The sequence below is a fragment of the Lasioglossum baleicum genome, chromosome 10, assembly GCF_051020765.1.
Source record: "Lasioglossum baleicum chromosome 10, iyLasBale1, whole genome shotgun sequence".
Taxonomy (NCBI): Eukaryota; Metazoa; Arthropoda; class Insecta; order Hymenoptera; family Halictidae; genus Lasioglossum; species Lasioglossum baleicum.
In genome coordinates this window covers 17,341,817-17,350,005 of record NC_134938.1, presented here as the reverse complement: position 1 = coordinate 17,350,005, position 8,189 = coordinate 17,341,817, and positions in this window count along the sequence as shown.

The window sequence follows — 8,189 nt, the reverse complement described above, 5'->3', positions numbered from 1 at the left end:
CATTAATTTAATCATATAATTGCATTTAATTGAAATTGATAATTGAGATTTTTTCCCGATTTTTTGGTTCAAAATGTTAATTACACAAACTGAAAAACACGCAAAAATTCGACAAATGCAGATTTATTTGAGAAACTGAAAAGTAGCATTGATCATATTTTTAGACTAGCGACATACCAGAACTTTTTTTACGACAGCGCGTAAACGACAAAGAGGGACTTTTCAATGACTCCAAGAAAAATGATAAACTTAATGACTCCGAGAAAAATAAAGAACTTAATGACGCTGAGGAAAATGAAAAATTTAATAACTCCAAGAAAAATGGAAACTTCAATGACTCTATGAAAAAACTTGACGGCACTGAGGAAAATGAAAAATTTAATAACTCCAAAAAAAAGGAAAACTTAATGACTTTGAAAAAAATAAAGAACTTACTGACTCTGAGGAAAATGAAAAATTTAATAATATCCCAGTTAACAAGCAGTCTTCAATGCCTCTTAAAAATGCAATTAATCATGTAGGGATTGATCAGGTGTTTCTCGCTATATTAAAAAATATTTACAAATCCTTTGACAAATTCTGCTTTGTGGCGTCAGGATACTGCTTTCGACATTCCATCACAGTTTGTATAGTATACATATATTATTTCTCCTCTTTGTTTCTAGATAAAATTTTATTATGATCCTCCATTAGTTTAACGCCCCGTTCAGCGGTATCATTGACCACCTTCAGTCCATGTTTCAGTCAGACTACTTATTACTCATAACAACTTCTTTTTCCGATATTAGAACTATTTTTACCACGTTTTTATTAGCTCGCTTTCTTGTTCTTCTGTAGATTGGAGCGTATTAATGAATTTATTTATATATAATATCTCTGTCAGTTATGTATACATATATGAAAAAACTCTTCAAACAAAAGTTGTAGTATATAAGGAGGTGGATATAGTATCAAAGAAAAAAAATTTTTTCAAAGTCATTATTTAAAGTTTCCAAGGTCACGGATGTTTTTTCTATCAACAACTGTTTATGCTATATATGGATTCTTAAAGAGAAAAAAGACAAATTCAACGATATATCATAACGTCTATTTATGTCATGATTTAAAAAATTCTCATTTTCCATTAAAAACTCATTTTCCCATGATCCAAACGGCCCCAAAATTTTTCCAGACCATTTTCTCAACATTTGTCACAATTCTGGTTTACGGGACCAAAAAAATTTCATGGTCGAAAAATAAGGTCCACCTTAATGTTGCATATACGTAAATTACGAGAAGCAGTAAAGAGTGCTTAACGTCGAAGAAGAAAATCCGGGTAACTAAAACTTAATATGTACTACATTCCACGTTATTAGAATAATTGTAGTTTAATTATGATATATTTTAAAATTGATATAATTATATCAACATTTTTTATTTACACCTAAAAACGCCACTGTCTCGGAAGGAAATGGACATTCGAGAGAAGCAATGAAATTAGAGCATCATTGCGAAAAAAGATGAGTTTGCAATAACCTCAATATACATTTTATGAAATTCTATTATAATTATAGTTATGACTGTATTTTTTAATAAATAAACTTGTGTATGCTAGTATAAAATCAATTTATATATATTATACAATTTATTTTATTATTTGTTTGACAACTAATAAATCTACAAATTGATTTATAAACTAAAAAATACTTCCTGCATTTTCGTATACTCCAATCAGTCCAAATAAATACCATCAACCTGTTCTCGATCATATACCAATTTTTATTAATGCAATTATGACAGTAACAAAACGTTTCTATTTAAAATGAATACATATTTTGAACATAGTTTTTACATTTTTAATTTTTTGGAAGGTTAAAAAATGTAATTAAAAAAGTAATGAAAAATAAAAATTAAAAAAAAATCCCCGCTGCACGGGGACTCGAATGCTAGCTCCAGATTGCGATTCATACGCTCGACGGCTCGACAGCCGAATTTCATTTTCGCTTCCGCCGTAAAGCAATAGAACATGGCAACATGGCAAGTGCTAAAAATAGATTGTGGCTGGCATAAGCGCACAAGCAGCGCACACGGATATAGTAAAGGTACGTTGGTGAGTGTAGCGCGCGGGCGCGTTGCTAACACGATACAGTGTCTTCTGTGGTGGCCTCTGGTGGCCTCCTGTTCCTCACTCCAGTCAGAATATATCCTAGAGAGCGTAAGAGAAATATTCGAGCGACACAGATGTCGTCAGATGTGCTAACAGTAAAGTGGGTTCTGTTTCTTGCTAAAGATGATGTAGGTTCTGTTCCATGCTAAAGATGATGTAGGAGCTGTTCCAGGCTAAACATGATGTGGAGACAAAAGCGGCACGGCCAAAACCCGGGCGTGAGCACTCTCATATACTCTCTGGAATGACTCTCGTATAGCTTCTGGGCGATAGGCATACGCACGCAAAAACTGCAGCGACACCAACGCCGCCTATGAACCGGGGGGCAACATAGTGGTTGAAATATTTCCATTACAGCTTGCACCCCCTGGTGAGCACTCTCATATACTCTCTGGTATAACCAGGTATAACCAAGTATAACTCTCTAGTTGTAGAAATATAGAATCAGAGAGTATATGAGAGTGCTCACGCCCGGGTTTTGGCCGTGCCGCTTTTGTCTCCACATCATGTTTAGCCTGGAACAGCTCCTACATCATCTTTAGCATGGAACAGAACCTACATCATCTTTAGCAAGAAACAGAACCCACTTTACTGTTAGCACATCTGACGACATCTGTGTCGCTCGAATATTTCTCTTACGCCCTCTAGGATATATTCTGACTGGAGTGAGGAACAGGAGGCCACCAGAGGCCACCACAGAAGACACTGTATCGTGTTAGCAACGCGCCCGCGCGCTACACTCACCAACGTACCTTTACTAGATCCGTGTGCGCTGCTTGTGCGCTTATGCCAGCCACAATCTATTTTTAGCACTTGCCATGTTGCCATGTTCTATTGCTTTACGGCGGAAGCGAAACTGAAATTCGGCTGTCGAGCCGTCGAGCGTATGAATCGCAATCTGGAGCTAGCATTCGAGTCCCCGTGCAGCGGGGATTTTTTTTTAATTTTTATTTTTCATTACTTTTTTAATTACATTTTTTAACCTTCCAAAAAATTAAAAATGTAAAAACTATGTTCAAAATATGTATTCATTTTAAATAGAAACGTTTTGTTACTGTCATAATTGCATTAATAAAAATTGGTATATGATCGAGAACAGGTTGATGGTATTTATTTGGACTGATTGGAGAATACGAAAATGCAGGAAGTATTTTTTAGTTTATGAATCAATTTGTAGATTTATTAGTTGTCAAACAAATAATAAAATAAATTGTATAATATATATAAATTGATTTTATACTAGCATACACAAGTTTATTTATTAAAAAATACAATCATAACTATAATTATAATAGAATTTCATAAAATGTATATTGAGGTTATTGCAAACTCATCTTTTTTCGCAATGATGCTCTAATTTCATTGCTTCTCTCGAATGTCCATTTCCTTCCGAGACAGTGGCGTTTTTAGGTGTAAATAAAAAATGTTGATATAATTATATCAATTTTAAAATATATCATAATTAAACTACAATTATTCTAATAACGTGGAATGTAGTACATATTAAGTTTTAGTTACCCGGATTTTCTTCTTCGACGTTAAGCACTCTTTACTGCTTCTCGTAATTTACGTATATGCAACATTAAGGTGGACCTTATTTTTCGACCATGAAATTTTTTTGGTCCCGTAAACCAGAATTGTGACAAATGTTGAGAAAATGGTCTGGAAAAATTTTGGGGCCGTTTGGATCATGGGAAAATGAGTTTTTAATGGAAAATGAGAATTTTTTAAATCATGACATAAATAGACGTTATGATATATCGTTGAATTTGTCTTTTTTCTCTTTAAGAATCCATATATAGCATAAACAGTTGTTGATAGAAAAAACATCCGTGACCTTGAAAACTTTAAATAATGACTTTGAAAAAATTTTTTTTCTTTGATACTATATCCACCTCCTTATATACTACAACTTTTGTTTGAAGAGTTTTTTCATATATGTATACATAACTGACAGAGATATTATATATAAATAAATTCATTAATACGCTCCAATCTACAGAAGAACAAGAAAGCGAGCTAATAAAAACGTGGTAAAAATAGTTCTAATATCGGAAAAAGAAGTTGTTATGAGTAATAAGTAGTCTGACTGAAACATGGACTGAAGGTGGTCAATGATACCGCTGAACGGGGCGTTAAACTAATGGAGGATCATAATAAAATTTTATCTAGAAACAAAGAGGAGAAATAATATATGTATACTATACAAACTGTGATGGTATGTCGAAAGCAGTATCCTGACGCCACAAAGCAGAATTTGTCAAAGGATTTGTAAATATTTTTTAATATAGCGAGAAACACCTGATCAATCCCTACATGATTAATTGCATTTTTAAGAGGCATTGAAGACTGCTTGTTAACTGGGATATTATTAAATTTTTCATTTTCCTCAGAGTCAGTAAGTTCTTTATTTTTTTCAAAGTCATTAAGTTTTCCATTTTTCTTGGAGTTATTAAATTTTTCATTTTCCTCAGTGCCGTCAAGTTTTTTCATAGAGTCATTGAAGTTTCCATTTTTCTTGGAGTTATTAAATTTTTCATTTTCCTCAGCGTCATTAAGTTCTTTATTTTTCTCGGAGTCATTAAGTTTATCATTTTTCTTGGAGTCATTGAAAAGTCCCTCTTTGTCGTTTACGCGCTGTCGTAAAAAAAGTTCTGATATGTTGCTAGTCTAAAAATATGATCAATGCTACTTTTCAGTTTCTCAAATAAATCTGCATTTGTCGAATTTTTGCGTGTTTTTCAGTTTGTGTAATTAACATTTTGAACCAAAAAATCGGGAAAAAATCTCAATTATCAATTTCAATTAAATGCAATTATATGATTAAATTAATGCAAGTAAATGGGAAAAATTGACCGAAAATTGAATGGCGCAACGGCTGTTTAAATAATTCGGAGGACTACCTCGTCCGGCTAGACCCTTCATTCCAAATTGTAATATTCCAATATTTCAGTATCATTTTTAATATTGTTCAAGTACTATTTAAAACTATTGATGAGTTTTAACAACAAAATATTTTAAATGGAAAACTAAATTTTGACAAATAAGATACGATTATAGCAAGCTTGCTATAAATGTCGAAAACTCGAGTCTGGCTAGAGACATTCAATTTTCAGGAAACACTATTCTATGATGACGAACGGAGAAAAGGGAAGTGAAGCTCGAGGGTTTCGGTCGCCGTGGAGTGGAGTGAAACATTGTAACATGATACGGGTCGGGTCGGGTATATCGGTGTAAAATAACAGAATATTTTTTAAGAATTATTATTTTATATTAAAACGTTTGTAGCTCATTGCAACGTCGACCGATTTTGACGAAATTTTCAGAATATGTTTAATTGACACAGATTTACAAAACGTATTTTTTAAATTTTCAATGTCGGCCCATATAAAGATGTTGTAAAATGCAATTTTTTGTAAGTAAGTAAATACGTATTTATTTATTTATTTCAGCCTCGTGGCCCAGAAATTGGACATGGATTATAATTCTCGAAGCCATTCATCCCTCTATTTATCCATTCATCCGTTCCTCCACCCATCCATCCATATCCCATGCCACATCAAATACCTTATTGTCTATGTGATCTATCCCAATGTCTCCCCGCTAATCCTGCCTCTCTCTTGATTATCCCTTGTGATTAATTCTTTCCTTTTTTTCTCTATACTCCTAACCCATTCTACAATTTCTCCCACTCTTTTCTCCTGTACTATCTTTTCTATACCTATGTTAATTCTTTCTACCCCTTCACAGTCTTCTGCCAGGTGTTTTAGTTTCCCCAAGTGTCTCTCATTTTGTCTACAATTCCGATCAGTTACTATTTTTGAAAAAATTATTTTCACATCCTGTACTAAACTAATTGTTCTAGCTTCCCAAAAAGTTCAAATCGTATAGTATAATATTAAAAAAGTTATCATTTTTAGAGCGTCCGAAAATTTTTGCGAGTCACAGTATGTACATATATCGCGCACAGAACACAATTCTTCTTTCTATTAAATCGCATTTCTTAGGTCAAACAATTGCGTTTTGTAATGTATAATAACATGTAATAACGTTAAAAATTACTTAATATACACCCGCGGTAAAATCAATAAGTATAACTTTCCTCCTCACAGCAGAAACGTCGAAAAAATTTTTACAATGATGTCCCACAATAAAAAAATCTGAAAAAAATTGACGACACTGCCTGCTGTAGTACTTTATCGAGGAACCAAACAGTAAAAAGCATGTTTTCATATTTTCTAGAAATCTATATTTTTCCGATTTTTGGGGGGTTTTTCATTATTTACGACCACAGTTTGCAACCAAAAAATCTGAAAAAATTCTATAAAATGCGTCTTAGGATCCAAAATATGTAACATTTTTTTTAGAATTTTAGAACGTATTTGAGACCGGAAAATTGCGCTCGACTGTGCAACAGGCCTAACGGTTCTGGAGAACCGATTACACTGTCCAACACCAAATTTGTTTTCAATATACTGTTGGGTCCTTCTTATAGAGTTTTTTGCGCTGATTCCAAATCTGTCCTTAATTTTTCTCCTATACGCACAGTTTTTGAAAAACATGGCTTTGAAAAAAGAACATATTTTTCAACTTTAAACAAATATTGTGGTTATTATAAAAGATATTGAATTGTTCTTTACAGCAAAAGATTCTGTAGACTTTCCCGAATACAGTGATATCCAATATTAATACATTATGATTGTTTAAACATGTTTAAACAATGATTGAAGACGAAGAGACACTACTTTTGCACCAATTTTTGAGGATATTTTTCAATTTATCTCAAAAAATTAGGGTCCGGCGGAAAATCGAACTATACCACGCGATAGAGCAGACTTTTATCTTGAGAAACCAACCTTTCAAGTTTGTAACGTCGACGTTTTTTTCGAACCAGAAAACAAAATAACTTCGCCCGACATGAGCCACCAGTGGCGCGGCGAGGCGGCCTTCGTCGTCGATTTTCAATTGTTACTTTCAACAATTGCGTCCGTTGCCGGTTGCGGCCCGCGCGTATTCTTATGTTTTCACTTTTGGCCCACTGCAGTCCGCGGGGGTTGCTCATCTCACTGGTTTAAATAAATAAATTTATATATTTTTCTATTTGTGAATTATATTATTCTAATAATTTATTGTGAAAATAATTGTTTAAATAAATAAAAACAAATAACAAATTTGTATAGATTATAAAAATCTATTTATTTTAACAATAAATTATTGAAATAACAATTCAAATAATGAATATGGAAACAAATTATAAAAATTTATTTATTTAAATTATTTTAACAATAAATTATTATTGAGAAATAACAATTCAAATAATTAATATAGAAACAAATTATAAAAATTTATTTATTTAAACAATTATTTTAACAATAAATTATTATTGAAATAACAATTCAAATAATTACTATAGAAACAAATTATAAAAATTTATTTATTTAAACAATTGTTTTAAATTATTGAAATGGTATTTCAAACAATAAATATAGAAACAAATTATAAATATTTATTTATTTATAAATTGTTTAAATAATAAATATTAGGTCGAACACAATATAGAATACAGAATGACAGAGAACCGAAATCCGGAACCGAAATCCTGAACCGAAATACATAATATCGGTTCTCCAAAATCGTAACCGTAACCGATATAAGCCAGAACTGCCAGCCAGTACCGATATTCTCGTAACAGTTATAAGTGTTATAACATAACATCATTTCGGTTCTTAATAACTATTTCAATCAGAACCGAAAAATAACAGTTTAAACAGTTATTTTCATAACCGTTCCAATCCCTGTCTGTAGCGTAGATTTACCACTATTTTAATATACTATACGATTTGAACTTTTTTTGGAAACTAGAGCAATTAGTTTACTGCAGGATGTGAAAAGAAGTTTTTTAAAAAATTGCAATTGATCAGAATTGTAGAAAAAATACTAAAAGTTGCGTTTTACAACTTTTTAATGTGGGTCTATCTACAGGGTGATTCACGCAATTGTTACAAGTCATAACTCCGTTTTTATTGCATTTACAAAAAAATGC